Source organism: Rhinopithecus roxellana, chromosome 13 (genome assembly GCF_007565055.1).
Source record: "Rhinopithecus roxellana isolate Shanxi Qingling chromosome 13, ASM756505v1, whole genome shotgun sequence".
Lineage (NCBI taxonomy): Eukaryota > Metazoa > Chordata > Mammalia > Primates > Cercopithecidae > Rhinopithecus > Rhinopithecus roxellana.
In genome coordinates this window covers 47,755,314-47,773,874 of record NC_044561.1, presented here as the reverse complement: position 1 = coordinate 47,773,874, position 18,561 = coordinate 47,755,314, and the positions used below count along the sequence as shown (strand labels likewise).

The window sequence follows — 18,561 nt, the reverse complement described above, 5'->3', positions numbered from 1 at the left end:
TGAACCCAGGAGGTGGAGGTTGCAGTGAGCTGAGATAGCGCCATTGCACTCCAGCCTGGGCAACAAGAGAGAAACTCCATCTCAAAGAAAAAAGGAGGAAGGTAAGAGAGTCAGAGTCAGAGAAAGGAGTTGTGACAATGGAAGCAGTAGTTGGAATGATGCAGCCATGAGCCCAGGAATGTAGGCAGTCTTTAGAAACGGGAAAAGGCAAGGAAATAGATTTTGCCCTGAAACCTCCAGAAGGAATGCAGCCATGCAGAAATCTTCATTGCAAACATCTGACTGCCAGAACAGTAAGAGAATAAATGTGTGCTGTTTTAAGTCACTGAGTTTGTGGCAACTTGTTACAGAAGCAATAGGAATACTAACACAGTTTGTATAGATGACTGTTGCAACAGTGTGGTGAAGATGAGAGAAACAGAGCTGTAACTGTAAGAACTGATATTCAGGGAGAGATTTTTAAATAATTGTCATTGATTTAAAGTTGAAAGAGGCTTGTGCATATATGTATGTGTATAGATAAACACATATGCAGAGGACCCTTAGATCATATGTATTAGATTTCTTTCTCTACCCCCGCTGCCCCAAGATGGAGTCTCCCTTTGTCGCCCAGGCTGGAGTGCAGTGGCGCGATCTCAGTTCACTGCAACCTCCACCTCCTGGATTCAAGCAGTTCTCCTGCCTCAGCCTCTGGAGTAGCTGGGATTACAGGTGCCCACCACCATGCCTGGCTAATTTTTGTTTTTGGCCAGGCTGGTCTGGAACTCCTGACCTCAAGTGATCCACCCACCTCAGCCTCCCAAAGTGCTGGGATTACCGGCGTGAGCCACTGCGCCCAGCTCATATGTATTAGATTTCTTACTGTGGGTTATGGTCCGGCAAGCTTGAAGGGGGATATTGTCAAGAGACTGCTCAAAATGATGAACCATGGGCTCCAAGCTAAATATAAGAAAGGAAATGAGCACAGAAGAGGGGAGGGGCCCAAGGGACCAGAGATCCTGCTGAGGACCAGCAAGGTCAGAGTGAGGGAATCACACAGCAGCCTGGAAAGGCAGGAGGCTGTGCTCACGAGTTGTTTGAGGAGTGATTTCAACGTGGATTTGCAGGTTATGGAAATGTCCAGGAGTGGCCACGGAAGGAGGTAGAAGAGGTTGATGGAGAGGGTTGCTGGAAACAAGGATGCCAGGACTGAGACTGAAGATGCCCTGTGGACCAGGTGTCTCCCAGGATGAAGGCAGGAAGTAGGGTGGAGCATGAGCCAGCTGCCAAGGTTGTCCTTAAACAAAAGGCAGATGACAGATGAACTGCTCCTAATCTAACGCCCTTTCCGGCATGCTCCTTTCCCAGTCGGCAAGCTCATGCATTCCAGTGTGCTGGGCAGAGTCATGCCACTGAGCTTTCCACACCTTGGTTTCTTGGCTGGTTCAAGAGAGGTCCTTTTTAAAGAACAACTACTAATGCAGCTGTTTATTAACGATTCCCTCCGGGTAAAATTAGCCATCATGTTGGATCAGTCAAAACTGCTTTATTTCTTAATAGTTTCAGCCAGAGCTTTTACAATCTAACTCTATTTGTGGGCAAGTATTAACTATCCTGAAAGATGGCAGATGGGCACACTCTGTTAATAAATCAGTCCTGGAATCCAATAGAGCCTGGAGATGCTCTGTTGATCCTTGTTAAACTGGTGAGGAGAGGAAATGGGAGGATGTAGACTCTTTTTCTTTTTTTTTTTTTTCTGAGACGGAGTCTCACTCTGTCACCCAGGCTGGAGTGCAGTGGCACAATCTCGGCTCACTGCAATCTCCGCCTCCCAGGTTCAAGCGATTATCCTGCCTCAGCCTCCCAAGTAGCTGGGACTACAGGCACGTGCCACTATGCCTGGCTAATTTTTTATTTTTAGTAGAGATGGGGGTTTCACCATGTTGGCCAGGCTGGTCTCGAACTCCTGACCTCAAGTGATCTGCCCGCCTCGGCCTCCTAAAGTGCTAGGATTACAGGCATGAGCCACCGCGCCCAGCCAGATGTAGACTCTTTTTTTTATCAGCTTCACATCGTTCAGGGATCTTGGTACAGCTCATGTGCAACTCCAAGATACTCTTCCCTGGTGAATCCTCCTACTGTGTATCAGCAGAAACTCTTACGACTACTGCCATGGCTAAAACCTTCCTCAAAGGAGTATCTGGAAAGGCCTGGGTTGAGCAAATCTTAGAACAGCTTAAACCAAAGTTCTAACGTTTTCATTTTTTGAATCAGATCAAGAGTTCATGACATGAACCCCTGAGAGTGGTGGGAGCTCTCTTCTGTCTTCTGAAAGACACAGGGAAGTCCTTCTTTGGAGCGTCATCTTTATCACATTTACAATGAAAATCCATTAATATTCAAATAATCCAGTGACTATAGAAAGACCAGTGTGATAGGAAAATAAATCTTGGAGTCCCCATACTTACTAAGCCAAAGGGAAAAGTCAAGCTGGGAACTGGGTCACACAAACCTGCCTCCTACTTCGTTTCTAACTAAGACGGCTACAAAGATAAAAAGCTACATACATCCCTTACCTTTTACCCACAGGGAGATTCCTTACAGGCCCCAAGATCTTTGCTTGAAAACAGTTCTGTTGAATTTCACCCTGGCAATGTAAATTGATAGCTTATCCACAGATGCGGGACCGGACAGAACTCAAAGTCATCCTTCTACTCGCCTGAGACAAATGCATATCTGGTTGCTTCCCCTGCCCTATTGTTTACATTATCTTGTGTAAAATTGCAGATTCACTTACCCAGATGAAGTGACAGCATGAATGAATTTCCTCTATTCACCCTCATATGAAAATTGGATATTCCCCCAATATCCATCCTTTCCCCTTTAAATATTGAAGCCCTTAAAATTATCTTTGGAGAAAGGCATAGACCCACCTGGGAGTGTCCTTAACTTTGGCAAATAAACTCCCTAAAATGATTACAACTTGCCTCGGTCATTTTCATTGATTTATACTAGAATGATGTAAATAACTGATTTTCAAAGAATCATGGTACGTGTCCCAAAGTGTTCTGCAGGAGTGTGATATTGTGAAATATATATTTGATCTTTCATGTGTTTCCTTCCATACAACTCCTAAAACCCTTAGAATCTCCAAAGTCATGTGTTTTTGTATGCTAATAAGTTGACTGATGGCTGGCAGGCCCTAGCTAGCTTCAGGATGGGGGCTGGTCCCTGGAAAGACCAAGACAAGATTAGAGAGTTGGGACTTTGAGCCCACCCCCCAATTTCCAGGGAGAGGACAGGAACTGAAGGTTATATTGGTCACTCATGGCCAGTGATGTAATCAATTGTGCCTATGTAATGATGCTTCTATAAAAATCCAAAAGAACTGGGTTTGGAGAGCTTCTGGATAGCAGAACACGTACAGGTTTCTGGGGAGCAGGGCACCCAGGCTGGGCATAGAAGCTCCTCACTCCTTCCCTCATCCCTTTCTCTATGCGTCTCGTCATCTGTATCCTTTGTAATAGCCCTTACGGTAAACTGATAAACATAAGTAAACTTCCCTAAAGTTTTTCTGTGAACCACTCCATACTGATGGAACCCAAGGAGGGGGTCACGGGAACCTCAGCTTGAAGCTGGTTGTTCAGAAGTTCTGGAGGCCCGGACTGTGACTGCTGGGAAGAGGGGCAATAGTCTTGGGGACTGAGCCCTCAATCTGTGGGATATGATGCTATCTCCAGGTAGATGGTGTCAGAATTGTATTGGAGTATACCCAGCTGGTATTTGCTGCAGAATTGATTGTTTGCTTGTTGGTGGGGAGGAATCGCCAAACATTTGGTCACAAAAATATTCTGTGTTGATTGTTGTTGAGTGAAAGAATAGAGAAAGTACTTTGAGTTTTAGTGCACACGTGCGTGTGTGTGTGTGTGTGTGTGTTTTCACACAATTGGTGTCAGAAGTGGGATTTGCTGGCCATGGCCCTGGCTCATAGAAACATGTGCTTTGGGAAGAGAAAAAATAAGAGGAAGGAGGATAAGGGACCTTTGATTCCTGGATGGTCGCATGGTCACCCATGGTATGAAGTCACAGCTGTACTGCACTCAGTTACTAAAGGTGAAAGTTACCACTGGAATTTGGAGATAGATCCAACTCTTGGGAAGTTGGTTCACTGGATGTGCAAGGAAATACAAACTAATAATAAAGCCAAGTGAAATATTCAATCTTTTGGTTATCGTTATCTGTAATAGCTAAAATAAAAATAAAAGAGAGTGCTACGTCAAACCTCAATGCTACACCAAGCTTAGATGTCAGTGAGTCTGAGCTTTGGTCACTAGCTTTGGAGCCATTCCTAAGGGCAAAATTATGCAGAAACAACAGAAAATGCCTCTGAGACGTGTGGTTACCAAGAAGGTAGTCAATGTGGGGGAAGGGCAAAATCAAGAAACTACTGAAACCAAGGGGTAGAGTGTGAAGGAACTGTTTTATTTTGTGGTTCAGTATCATCAACTCCCTGAGGGACCTTTACTAAAATGGACTGTGAGAGTAACTAATTTAGGGGCAGTATCTTTGGTTTTACATGCTGCAGAGGGGAAGAGCATGTTTGGGTTGATGCAGGATCCACAGCTCACTATGGAACAACCTCAGATGGCTATATATGATCTGGACATACAGCAGGTTATTCCTGAGGCAACAGCCAGCCTAGTAGACTGGATAAAAGTCACCATAAAGTTTGTTTACCCTGAGAAGGGGGACTGTCCAACTCCGCCTATAAATGCCAAGTGGAGTGCCCAGGATGAAGCAGCTAATATGCTTTGTATGCAAGCCACGTGGGACTGGCTGTATGACGACTGGGATATCCACCCACTAAATATGCCTGTTACCCAGGACATGGGAAATGCTGTGATTAAGGGGGCCCCATTTGCATGGACACCTCATGCAATCTCACTGCTGCAAAATCAAGCTATGGTCGGAGAAGCCTTATTGAATTTGCTATCTCAGCTTCCCCTCGTGGGTCTTATAGATATTAATAAAAACATTAGGGCTATTAATAAAAGAATGTGGAAAAGCAGAGGACAGAGTCAAAGGACTCATCCCAGGAAGGTGGATGTATTTAAGCAGTTATTAAGAAGTAAAGAGATTAAAGAAAACATTAATAAAGCTAAAACGAAGAGGAAAAAGGGAAGCTCCATGGGACTCATCCCATCAGGCTGAAAATCTTCAGTGATGCTTAAGAAATGAGAAGAATAGAATGAAAATTGATGAGGTGAAAACAAAGGTCTTAATACAACACTATTGAAGGTTGGGTGGACCAAAAAGAGCCCTTGCTGGCTGCTAGCATTAAGGAGTTCCAAATGGGTTTGCTGTATTCACCCTAGTTTGGAGAAATTTTAAAAGTCATTAAGCAGAGATTACAATGAGAAAGCTGACCAGCAATTGCCTGGGCCAATGTTGAGGCAGGTTCATCAAGATAAAGATGGACAAAAGGGCCAAGGTTCCTTGGCTCAACCCTCTGCTGGCGACTGAAAGCCTTTTGCACTGGCCGGTGGAGAAGAGAAGCTCCTGGGTCTAGAACTTAAAAATGTAAGGGTTTGTAGAATTATGCAAGTTGGTGTATTTGAACATGCTTCATATGAAATGGTTACATCTCTTTTACCTGATTATATTAGGGAATGGACTTTGTATCTGACTTGCCCTTCAAGCCATATTAATGGGACGTGAGATGAGAGCCAGTAAGATTGCCCCAGCCCACACAGTACAGAGTGGAAGCTGCTGAGCTGGGAGGGACATGTTCTCCATTCAATAACCCCTCTATGAAGCCTCTAATGCTGCATATGGCAAAAGCCTTTCACTGTCTCCCAGCGACGACTCCCAGCCCATAAAATGACCTTGACACCTGAAATACCCAATGCTGTCTCAGGTGGTATCATAGAAACACTCTAATGAGGCCAGATGTGGTGGCTCACACCTGTAATCCCAGCACTTTAGGAGGCCGAGGCGGGTGGATCACTGAGATCAGGAGTTGGAGACCAGCCTGGCCAACGTGGTGAAACTCCATCTCTACTAAAAACACAAAAATTAGCAGGGTATGATAGCAGAAGCTTGTAATCCCAGCTACTCGGGAGGCTGAGGCAGGAGAATCGCTTGAACCCAGGAGGCAGAGGTTGCACTGAGCCGAGATGATGCCGCTGCACTCCAGCCTGGGCGACAGAGTAAGACTCTGTCTCAGAAAAAACAAACAAACAAACAAAAACAAAACAAGACCCAAGATTGCCAGGTGTGGTGGCTGGCACACACAGACCTCTTGAGCCCAGGAACTTGAAGTTGCAGTGAGCTAAGATCACACCACTGCACTCCAGCCTGGATGACAGAGCAAGACTCCATCTCTAACATGAGTAAATTAATAAAAATCCCAAGACTATGGCTCCACCTGGGATTAGGGTGTGTGGCTGTGACAGCCACCTCTCGGAATTGGTGGCTTCATGTTTTGCTGTGAGGATTAAATGATATAATGGGCATAAGCATCTTTTTTTTTTTCTTTACCATAAACCACTACACATCTCTAAGGTATTACAATTATAGTGTAAGGGTTTTTTTTGTTTGTTTGTTTTTTGAGACAGAGTTTCACTCTTCTTGCCCAGGTTGGAGTGCAATTGTGCAATCTTGGCTCACTGCAACTTCCACCTCCTGGGTTCAAGAGATTCTTCTGCCTCAGCTTCACAAGTAGCTGGGAGTTACAGTGCTTGCCACAATGCCTGGCTAATTTTTTTGTATTTTTAGTAGAGACTGGGTTTCACCATGTTGGTCAGGCTGATCTCCAACTCCTGACCTCAGGTGATCCACCTGCCTAGGCCTCCCAAAGTGCTGGGATTGCAGGCATGAGCCACCGTACCCTGCCATGTACTGTAAATCTTGAAGAACACTAATTAACATAGAGCTTCCATTGGTACAATGCTGAACAACCCAGCTCTAATCAAATTACATTCGCAGCCAGCCCTCTCAGCTCTGAGCACCTTGATGTAAGGTAGACAGCTCAGAGGCCAGCACATAGCCCCGTGGCTGCCCTCAGTCCAGACATGTCACTGCTGAGCCTGGAGGAAAAGGGAACCCTCCCTCCCCACCCTTCCTCCTTCCCTCCCTCCCTTCTTCCCTCCCTCCCTCCCTTCCTTCCCTCCTTCCTTCCCAATAATTAAGATCTAAAAAGTTACTAGTATTTAGAAGAGGCCAAAAGAGCTGTACATTCTTCCTCTCTTTCTTTTCTGAAGCCAGAGGCTTCCAATGAAGTCTGAGTTTCCTGAGGGCTGACGTTGCCTGAGTCACTCTGAGCGCAGGATATAAGAACATCAGTCACTGGCCCCACATTGGTGTGCTAAAGTCCCCTAATCACCGGGGGCCAATTTCACAATCTTACTTCTGGGAAGAGAAAGGAATTCAATTGCTACGTCCTTGCCTTCCCTTTTTTTTTTTTTTTAAATAACGTGCCACTGTCCACTTGGTAATGCTTTAGATAAAAGACCACACCCTTGTATTCCCAAATACTGAAAGGTGTTTTTACCTGTTTAAAAGTCCTTTTCTAGAAAAAGATGTTCTTTTCTTTTGTGTTTGTGAATGCATTTAGAGAACTGGCAATGGCATGGGGTTGGGGGGTGGGGAGCCATGAGTCAGGGGTCCTGAGGGTACAGGAAAGAGCCCATGAACAAGAGCTCAGGACTGGCACTACACACCCAGGGGCATCGAGATCAAAAGGTGAAGTTAGGTCTGAGTTTAAGTCCTTCCTCTAGTCCCAGGTGTGAGAATAAGAAGGTGAACCTGGAGGTTCATTGTGAAGAGAACTAGAGCCACCAGCTTGTTTTTTAGATATTTGGAGGGTTCCCAGGTTAGGGATGACCAAGGATAGCTATGACCACTCTTAAGTGATGAGCTCAGATCCTAGTCCTGAAACAAACCACAAAGGAGAGAAGGTGAACTGAGAGTCCAGACAAAGCAGAGACAATATGTTTTCTTCCTGAGCACACAGGAGTAGTATATTTCCCAGCCCGCCCCACCCCAGTCTCTCCTTGCAGTACAGTGGGCCAGTGGAAAATTCTGGGCAATGGAAAGAAGGCAGAAATGATGCTTGCCACTTGAAGGTCTGGCCCTTGAGACCCCTTGTGATCTCCACTCCCTCTCTCTCCCCTGTCTGCTGTCACAAGTGGATGACAGAGGGGACAAGGCCCCAGAAGACAGGGGAGGCACAGGATGGAAGAAATCTCACTCTGGGCTACACCTGGACTTTGAATTCTTGTAGTTAACATTGGTTTCTGATAGTCACCCAATTATCTCCCATCTTATCACTTTTTCTCACTTCTTTTCCCTTGCTGTACACCAACCCTCTGATTCATCAAGCCCCATAATTTTCCCCCATACATTCACACGTATTTTAAGTGGATTTTCCTATGTAGTTGCCCATATGTATATGTATGGATTTCAGATTTTTGTGGCTGTCTTGGCATTTGTCTACACGTCAATCCATTGCATGGATTTCCGACTCCAAACAAAAATCTAAAGTCCCATGCCACTGGGGCCCCTTCTGCTTCATCCAACCTCATCCAACCTTATCTCCTGCCATTCTCCTGTTTGACTTCAGCCACAGTGTCTTCTTGTTTCTCAAAAATGCTAAGCATACTCTGACCTCAGGACCTTTGCTTTGACTGTCTCTCAGCCTGAAGCATTCTTCCTCCAAACATCTGCTTTCTCCCTTCCTCCCTTCATTCAGCCTCTTGTACCAACGTGGCCTCATCAGTCAGACCTTTCTGGGTTGCTCTGCAAGACAGCACACCTCCTGCCTCACACCCCTGACTCTGCTATATTTTGCTGCATAGAGACCTGTTGCCTGTTTCTCCCCTCTGGGATGTAAGCAAGGACTTTGCTTTATTTATTGCTATATCTTGAATAGCTAGAAAGAGTTTGTCATATAGTAGAATGGCAGAATGTCATCATATAGGAAAATGAAGAGTTCTTTTTCTTTTTTTTTTTTTTTTTGAGAGGGAGTTTCACTCTTGTTGCCCAGGCTGGAGTGCAATGGCACGATCTTGGCTCGCTGCAACCTCTACCTCCTGGGTTCAAGCGATTCTCCTGCCTCAGCCTCCTGAGTAGCTGAGATTACAGGTATGTGCCACCACACCTGGCTAATTTTTTGTATTTTTAACAGAGACAGGGTTTCTCCATGTTGGTCAGGCTGGTCTCAAACTTCCGACCTCAGGTGATCTGCCCGCTTCAGCCTCCGAAAGTGCTGGGATTACAGGTGTGAACCACTGCGCCTGGCCCATTGAACAGTTCTTGAATCAATAACACAGTGAAGAAGACTACCAGAGCAAGAGCAGATCAAAAGTGAATAATTGAGTAGTAAGTTCTAATTAATCCTCATCAGCAACCAACATAACCCAGGGCTTATAGATTTCTCTATGTAATATGCTACACGCACATCTACAGAAAGAGAGAGAGAGAGAAGCACATCAGTCAACCAATTTAAAAAACTTACTCTAAATGTGCTGTGTTGGTCTTGAATTACAATCTTTAGATTACACTACTATTTTATTTCAAACAGGACTGGTAGAAACTTCTTCATGCCTTTTCAACCAAAAGCCTTCAATCCTATAAAAATGAACACCTTGTTCTTTGACCAAGTACCAACCTTAGCAAGTTATGCAGTGAACACCATCTGAATTAGATTAATTTAAAAGCAACTGGATCAATCCCCCTTTACCCCAAGCATCTACACGGAACAATTTTCTTTTCTTTTCTTCGGGACGCAGCGTAATCCCCAAACTGCAGAGCCACTTGGCGATGAAGCCAGGATCGCAGTGCATTTGATAACTTAATGCAACTTTTTACTAGCACTTAAAACTCAGATATGAAATCTACACTTGATCTTTTCTGCTTGGAATTGGCCAGATTAGTGGTTTTGCCCCCATGTATAACAAAAGGCTTTCAGAAACACTCAGGGTCGCTAACCAATCAGAAGGACCAACAGAGCTCGACAAACAGACAGGAGGGTGGAAGGGCACCGCTTCACACCCCACCCACTTAGCCTTTCAACTCTGCCCACTTTGAGGATATGTAGGATGATCAAGGTAGGCATGATACACCTACCTTAACTTCAAGGTAGAAATTAAGGCTTGAGGGCACTTATTTGGTGCCTTATTCAGTTAATTGGAAGATTATATGGTAATTTCACTGCTCATAATAATTAAATCTTTTTTTTTTTCCCACTTTAGGGATGATAATGACATTTGGAGAGTAGTACTATAAACCTCAAAAATCTATTTTGAAGATGATCGGATTTAGGAGAAGGACAGGTTTGCTGTACACTTGACCGAACGTGCTTTGTTCCCTCAAAGCAGCAAAAAAGCCAGAACCTGGAAGTTTCTAAAACTTGAAGCAGATGTAAATGGCAGATCCAAAAAGCCGTGCCTGGAGAACAGGTCGGGCGACTGGCTGTATCTATTCCAGCTTCCCCATTGGCTCGGTGGAGGATTTCGGACAAGTCTCTCTGTTTCCCCTTCTTTGGTTTCACCTTAGAATGAGGGGAAGTCACAGCATTTCTTCCTTTGCATTTCACAGAAACACAGGAGGCTGGATTGACAGTCAGCAAATGTAAAAAAATACGGGCGCCCACACGGTAATTATGCTGGCCTGGCCTCAAGCTTCATATTCATCCTTAATTGATTCCCTGGCACACTCGCCAGTGACCTGGCTCAGCTTCACCGAGTGGCCCCAAGGGCCCATACTTTCTTAATTCTCCTGTGAACCCTTTATTCACTCCCCCTCATCCTTCCTTTGCTGACTGTGGTCGCTTCTGACTGCCCCAATCTTTTTTTTTTTTTTTTTTTTGAGATGGAGTCTCACTCTGTTGCCCAGGCTGGAGTGCTGTGGCGAGATCTCGGCTCACTGTAACCTCCGCCTCCCCAGTTCAAGTGATTCTCTTGCCTTGGCCTCCCAAGTGGCTGGGATTACAGGCGTGCGCCACCACGCCTGGCTAATTTTTTTGGTATTTTTAGTAGAGACGGAGTTTCACCATGTTGGTCAGGCTGGTCTCTAACTCCCAACCTCAAGTGATCCGCCCGCCTTGGCCTCCCAAAGTGCTGGGATCACAGGCATGAGCCACCAAGCCTGGCCTCAATCTTATGCTTACTATTCTTAATCTGTTGCCTCATTTTATACCCACAGCTCAGGTGACAGCTGAGGGATGACATTCATCTGTCTCTGAGCCTGTAAGACTTCTATTTTCTTCCCCACCCTCCAGGAATCCTTTTTTCTAGCTCTGGGTTGCCGGCCATCTCCTGGATGGTTGAGTTGAAAATCTGACCTCCAGTTCATTGGTGCATCTACAATCTATCTTCATTACCTACAGATTCTGTAGCTGCAAATTCACCAACTTGATAATGTTTATTTATAACCCCTACATCAATACCAGTGGGGCTTTCCTGGATGTGCACCAGGTGGTGAAGAGGTTCAATGGCTGATATGCACAGTCCCAGCAGAGCTCCATCGAGGAACCTCTGCCTTTTGGTTTCAGCTCTTATACCATAAATGAACACCCTTTTCATGGTCGTTTTGTTTTTTTTTTGTTTGTTTTGTTTTTTTTTTTTTTGAGACAGAGTCTCACTCTGTCACCCAAGCTGGAGTGCAGTGGTGTGATTGCAACCTCCACCTCTCAGGTTCAAGTGATTCTCCTGCCTCAGCCTCCCGAGTAGCTGGGACTACAGGCATGTGCCACCACAGCCAGCTACTTTTGGTTTTTTAGTAGAAATGGGGTTTCGCCATATTGGCCAGGCTGGTCTCAAACTCCTGACCTCAGGTGATCCACCTGCCTTGGCCACCCAAAGTGCTACGATTACAGGTGTGAGCCACCACGCCCAGCCAGGGTTCTCTTAAAGGTAATGGAAAGAGGAGAATTGGAATGGCAGAGAGAGAGAGAGAGAACTAGGACCCTGCATGAATGAATCAAGTTGAGTTGGAGAGAAACTGTATTTATAGGGAAGTTAAGGCTCTGAGTTTGGAGGCCAAGCAGGGTGAGGGTTAGCAGAGCCGTGGGAAGGAAAGCAGGGCTTCAAAAAACAGCTGCTCCTTCTTGATAGACGCAGAGAGGAAACAGGAAAGACCGGAGGCCATGCAGTGTTATTTGTAGCACTTGAATAGCTTGGCTCTTAGAGTCGCAAGGCCTCCAGCTAGTGATCCACAGATGCCATTAGAGGGCAAAAGCGCTTGCTGCTCCCTCATTCGTCACCAAGAAGACCTGGTATGGCCCTGGCCTTAAGGACAAGTTAGTCAATTACTTATTGTACATCATGAAATGAATGCTGGGAGAGAGGAAATGCAGGGTGTGTAGGGAGAGGGCAAAATGGTTACATTTGATCCCAGAGATGAGGAAGGCTTTTGGGTGGGAGGTGATGCCAGGAGGTAACCAGGTAGAAATGACCCTCAAGTAGCAGGGACAGGTGTGCAAAGGCTCACAGGGAGCTTCTCCAGGATCAGCAGGGCTTGATTGCAGGGTGTTAGGCTGTCACAGAGGCTGGGGAAATAAGCAGTGCCTTGCTAAGAATTCTGAATTTTAACCTGAAGGGACATGGGAGCTACTGCAGGCTGGTAACCAGGAGGGTGATGCTGATTGGATTGCAATGCAGAGAAACCTTGGGTTGGCCTGCATCCGATGGACTGGAGAGACCCTTGAAGAAATCAGGGTACAGGCAGTCCTCCAGGGGAGAAATGAGGAAGGTGCCAACTGAGACCACAGCAGTGGGGAAGGGTGTGAGAGGGACGGAAATTGAGATGAATTTAAGGGTGTTTGGCCTGTGCAGTCACACAGGGCCCATGCTGAGAGGGGCCCCGAGCTTGGCTTAATACTCTGATGTTACTGTCTTAAAATTCTTCCTCATTTTATGTTTGAATCTATGTTTTGTTTTGAGAAAGAATCTCGCTCTGTCACCCAGGCTGGAGTGCAGTGGCGCCATCTTGGCTCACTGTGACCTCTACTTCCCAGGCTCAAGTGATTCTCCTGCCTCAGCCTCCCAAGTAGCTGGGACTACAGCCACCCACCACCACACCTGGCTAATTTTTGTATTTTTGGTAGAGAGTGGGTTTCACCATATTGGCCAGGCTGGTCTTGAACTCCTGACCTCAAGTGATCTGCCCGCCTCGGCCTCCCAAAGTGCTGGGATTACAGGCGTGAGCCACTGCACCCTGTCTGAATCTATGTTTTATCAGTGAAATCCAACAGGACAATAGAATATGTGCATGGGCAGATGAGACGCCAATAATATGAGTTACCACTGTCCCTTGCCACCGCACTCCCCATGGCATGTCTGCCGTGCAATAAGCATAGAATCTTGGTGGGTCTGCAGTGCATGGGAGCCCAGCGAGGCTCCAAGTGAGCATAAGGAAAGCCTACTATGTCCACAACGGAGTCTGCAAGAGATGCTGACAGCACCAAGAGGTCACACTTTCTCTTATAGAATCAGAATTGAAAACCAAGTCAATGGCATTCTAAGAAACATGAACAAACAAGGAACCCTCTCCCAGCCTTTTCCACTCATCTGATTCCTTGTAGTAGCCAACCACTTCCACTGGAAATGATGACATAGGAGATGCAAAGATAGCAGAGTCATAGTTATTTTTCCTTTCAATTCTTCCTTACACATCAGTAAGCCAAAGGTAGAGAGTGGCAGTAGATAGCATAGGTGTGAAAAAGTGAAATAAAAACAGCTGAGTGGATGGGTGCGGTGGCTCATGTCTGTAATCCCAGCATTTTGAGAGGCCGAGGCGGGTGGATCACAAGGTCAGGAGTTCGAGAACAGCCTGGACAACATGGCAAAACCCCGTCTCTATTAAAAATACAAAAATCAGGCAGGCGTGGTGGCGGGCTCCTGTAATCCCAGCTGCTCAGGAGGCTAAAGCAGGAGAATGGCTTGAACCCGGGAGGCAGAGGTGCAGTCAGCTGAGATCTCACCACTGCCCTTCAGCCTGGGCAAGAGAGCAAGACTCCATCTCGGGGAAAAAACAAAAACAAACAAACAAACAAAAAACCCAGCTGAATTAGTTTCCTGCAATGTCTCACTGTTTCTGTGAGGCAAAAAAACCCCACGTGCAAAATCCAAAGTATGTCATTTCTGTGATTCCACATTTGGGCCAAATGTTCCTATTTCCATCTGGCATTACACAATGTAAAGAGGAATAGTATAATCCACCCTAGTAATTTAAAATGTTAATTTTTCTTTACTTAGAAGGACATTAAATAACAAATGAAAGCATCATGATAAACTGAGACACAGAGACTGCAGAAGAAAGAAAATGCTTTATATGTTAGTCCTGCAGCAGTGCTTTTCTTCTGATTTTTGAATAAGGAAGCCCATGTTTTCATCTTGCAGTGGGCCTTGCAAATTCTGCAGCTGATCCTGACTATAAAGACAGGGATTTAGCCACAAAATCAGCAGGGGTTGGTCGGTCGTGGGGACGTGGGTATGGGAAGAGAGAGGATTTAGGCATGGCTGCAGGGTTTTAAGCTGGTGGTACCGTTGACTGGGAAATCTAGGAAATCCAGCGTCGAAGGACAGGCTTTGTGAATCTGTTGTGGATGGGCTGAGCCTGCAGTGGCCATGGGGCATCCTGCCTGGGAGGAGGACAAGCAGCAATTCATCAGCACAGGTGGTGGCTGAGGCTCATGAGGGGCTACTGAGGCAGGAACTGTGGGCAGGGATGCTGGGGAAGGCATTTAGGAGATGAGACAACAGCTGGGTATGGTGGCTCACACCTGTAATCCTAGCTATTCAGGAGGCTGAGACAGGAGGACAGCTCGAGGCCAGGAGTTCAAGATCAGCCTGCACAACACAGCAAGACCTCATTTCCCCCCCCCAAAAAAAAATTAATAAAAAGTAAAAATGCAAAAAAAGAGACAGGACAACAAAGAAGGCCTCATAAAGGAGATGGAAAGGAAGGGGACAGGAGGAAAGAGGACAGCTAAGGTGACAGCCAAAGCAGGCATAAGAGGTTCCCTAGAGTCGGGGTTTATTATCTCAAGTGACCGTGAGCAAATTATTGAACCTCTCTGTGCTGCACATATCATGGATAAAACGAAGATAAAATGAAGACAGTAATAACAGCACTTATGGGCGGGGCGGCTGTGGTGAAGATTAAATGAAGAGTTTATATGGGAAGGGCTCAGAATGCTGCTGTACTAAATGCCTCAGGCTGCTATAACAAGGTACCACAAGCTGGGTAGCTTAGAACTACAGAAATGCATCGCCTCACACCTGCAGGCCAGAAGGCTGACAGGAAGGCATTCTCAGGGCCACGCTCCCTCTGAAGATGCTAGGGAAGGATCTCCTCCCAGCTTCTGCCAGCTCCTTAGCTCGTGGCAGCCCAAGTCCAATCTTCATGTGGCCTTCTCCCTGTGTGCATCTGTGTCCAAAATTTCCTGTATATATAATTACATTTATTTATTTACTTAAGACAGAGTCTCGCTCTGTCGCCCAGGCTGGAGTGCAGTGGCGCGATCTCAGCTCACTGCAAGCTCCACCTCCCAGGTTCACACCATTCTCCTGCCTCAGCCTCCCGAGTAGCTGGGATTACAGGTGCCCGCCACCATGCCCAGCTAATTTTTTTGTATTTTTAGTAGAGACAGTTTTTACCATGTTGGCCAGGCTAGTCTTGAACTCCTGACCTCAAGTGATCCACCCGCCTCGGCCTCCCAAACTGCTAAGATTACAGGCATGAGCCACTGCACCCGGCTATTTTATTATTTTTTAATAGAGATGGGGGTCTTGCTATGTTGGCCAGGTTGGTCTTGAACCTTTGCCTCAAGTGATCCTGCCGCCTCAGCCTCCCAAAGTGCTGGGATTACAGACATGAGCCACTGCATCTGGCCAATTTTCCCTTTCCATAAGGACACGCATTATACTGGATAAAGCCCGCTCTATCAACCTCATTTTAACTTGAGTACCTTTGTAATGAGTATCTCCAAATACAGTCACATTTTGAGGTACTGGGGGGTCAGGACTCCAAGAAGTCTTTTGTGGGAAGGGGGATGCAACTCAACCCACAACAGTGCCCTGCTCTGTGAAATGTTCACCTTTATGAGTATAACGACCTCCACAAGTTGTTTTCTTCAAAGGTATGAGGAAGAGACCAGCCAGGGACAACCTGAGGGTGGGGAACTTAATTTTATTATGGCCACAATCTCCACAACAACCCGATGTTTCTCCCGCAGCACTTAGCAGCCCAGGTGAAGGTAAATATAAGAAGGAGGGGGAACAAAGACAAGGGAGTGACACATCTTGATAACGCGCCAAAGACAACCACAGGCAGAAACACTGACGGCAGCGAGGCAGGTGGGGAACATGCTCACTGTTCTGCCTGCCTCACTTTTGTTCAGGGGCCACCAGGTGGCCTGAGGTCCCAGGTGGACAGAAATCACCACCACCCCCTCTTGGCCCCACCCAACATATGCACAGGAGGCAAAGCAAGTTTTGATCATTTATTAAAACAAATAAGAGGTTTAATCTGTGGGTAAAAAGGCCTTGTTTGCCAGCAGCCCAGGGGATGCCTTCAAGCTGGCAAGCACAAGTGTGCTTTGAAGTGGGAAGCATCACATGGGTTCTGGAGGTAAGCAAGAGGTAAACAACCGGAGTTACCAGAAGTGTTAAGCCAGGTATCCCCTTAACAGAAATTATTCCTGGAGCTAATGCGGAAGTCATCGATCCCAAGAGAAAAGACAGGGCTGGGCATGGTGGCTCATGCCTGTAATCTCAACACTTTGGGAGGCTGAGGCGGGAGGATCGTTTGAAGCCAAGAGTTCAAGATCAGCCTGGGAAACAAAGTGAGACCTTGTCTCTACAAAAAACTAAAACAAATAAAATAAATTAGCCGGGTGCAGTGGTACACACCTGTAGTCCCAGCTACTCAGGAGGCTAAGGCAGGAGGATCGCTTGAGCCCAGGAGGTCAAGGCTGCAGTGGCCAATGATCATATCACTGCACTCCAGCCTGGGCAACAGAGCAAGACCCTGTCTCCAAAAGTAAGAGAAGAGAAGACAGATGAAGCACCTGCAAAGTGGGCCAAAACTTAGAAAAAGGGAATTGCTCTGTTTCAGACGAAGGATTGCGAAACAAAATTTTCAAGAGCAGCAATGAAAGACCTGCCTGCCACAGTGTAGCCCTCAGCAAAACCACAAGTGGGCAGCTCTGACTCCCCTGTGCCCCTCTCACTAACCACAAACCCCTTCTAGACAGAATGCTCTCCTTCCTCTTCATCCTGACACCAGGAGCAACTTTGGTGGTGCCTTCCCCTGACCTGTCCCCTGGCCAAAGCTCCAGGTTCCAGAGCCTTCCTTTCTTTCTTCTCTTCTGCTTTAAGGCTTGCTCATCCTGAGTTCAAGACCCTTACAGCTTTGTTAGATAAATGGCTACGTAAGATGATCAGTTAATCAGAGCAAGTATGGCTGATGATGGCTTCTGCAATATAATGCAATGAACCTGCGCCCACCTTCACTGAACGATCAACATTCACTTTGGTGTAATGGGGTAAACCATCAGCATGTCCCTCCTGATGCGATGCACAGAGAAGAACACGACACTATTGCTGTGACAGTCCCACCCCAAATGCATAAGAATACGCCACCAAGAAACACCAGCCAAATCCAAACTAAGGGACATTCTATCAAATAACCATCTTGTGTTCTTCAAGAATGCCAATACCATGAAAGATAAAGAAAAACTGAGGAGCTGTTCCAGGCTAAAAGGGACCTACAGAGACACAACTAAAATAATGCATGATCTGGGATTATCTTGTGCTCCAATGTACATTATTGGGTTAACTGGCGAAATCTGAATGAGGTCCATACATTAGAAAACCGTATTGTAGCAGGGTTAGTTTCCTGATTTTGATCATTGCCTTGGTTATATAAGAGAAAGTCCTTGTTATTAAGGAATACACAGGAATATTTAGGGGTAAAGGATAACTTATCTGCCACTTAGAAAATAATAAAGCACATGGGGTAAAATGGTAGCACTGGGGAATCCCAGTGAAGGGTATAAAGGATGTCTGTACTATTCTTGCAACACTTCTGTGTCTGGAAAACTAATAATAAATATTACATATTTAATAACTAAAGGAATGAAAAAGTGTGCAATGTTTCCGCAGGTGTCAGCCTTGGCGATGCATTAGGATCACCTCAGAAGCTCTGTGTAAATATCAGTGCTCAGGCCCCAACCCAGAGATTCATATTCAGTTAGCTGGGAGTGAGACTCCAGACATCAGCATGTGCGAAACACACCCCAAGGTCATTCTAGTGTGAATCCAGAATAATAAGCGGCCAGCTTAGCCCTTAGTGTTGTTGGGTGACAGGAGAGTTCTAGGCTGGGGACTTTCTGAGCCCCCCACGTCTGCTTGTTTTGAGATCTGATCTTGGGGGCAGCATGGTGACTCAAAACAGGAGCACAGTTGTGGGTTCAGTCTTGGTCCTTCCACTAATAAGGTCTTCCACCCAATAAGAGACATTGGGTCAGATCCCTTGCTTGTGCCAAGCCTGGGTTTTCTCAGCTGTGGAATGAGG

At 46.1% G+C, this 18,561-nt stretch overlaps 1 protein-coding gene across 7 annotated transcripts in view; it reads right to left on the bottom strand.

Moving 5' to 3' along the window:
* The window catches only part of EVA1C (eva-1 homolog C), a 105,193-nt gene that overhangs the window by 66,882 nt on the left and 19,750 nt on the right, over window positions 1–18,561 (bottom strand). The gene's annotated exons all lie outside the window — the stretch shown is intronic.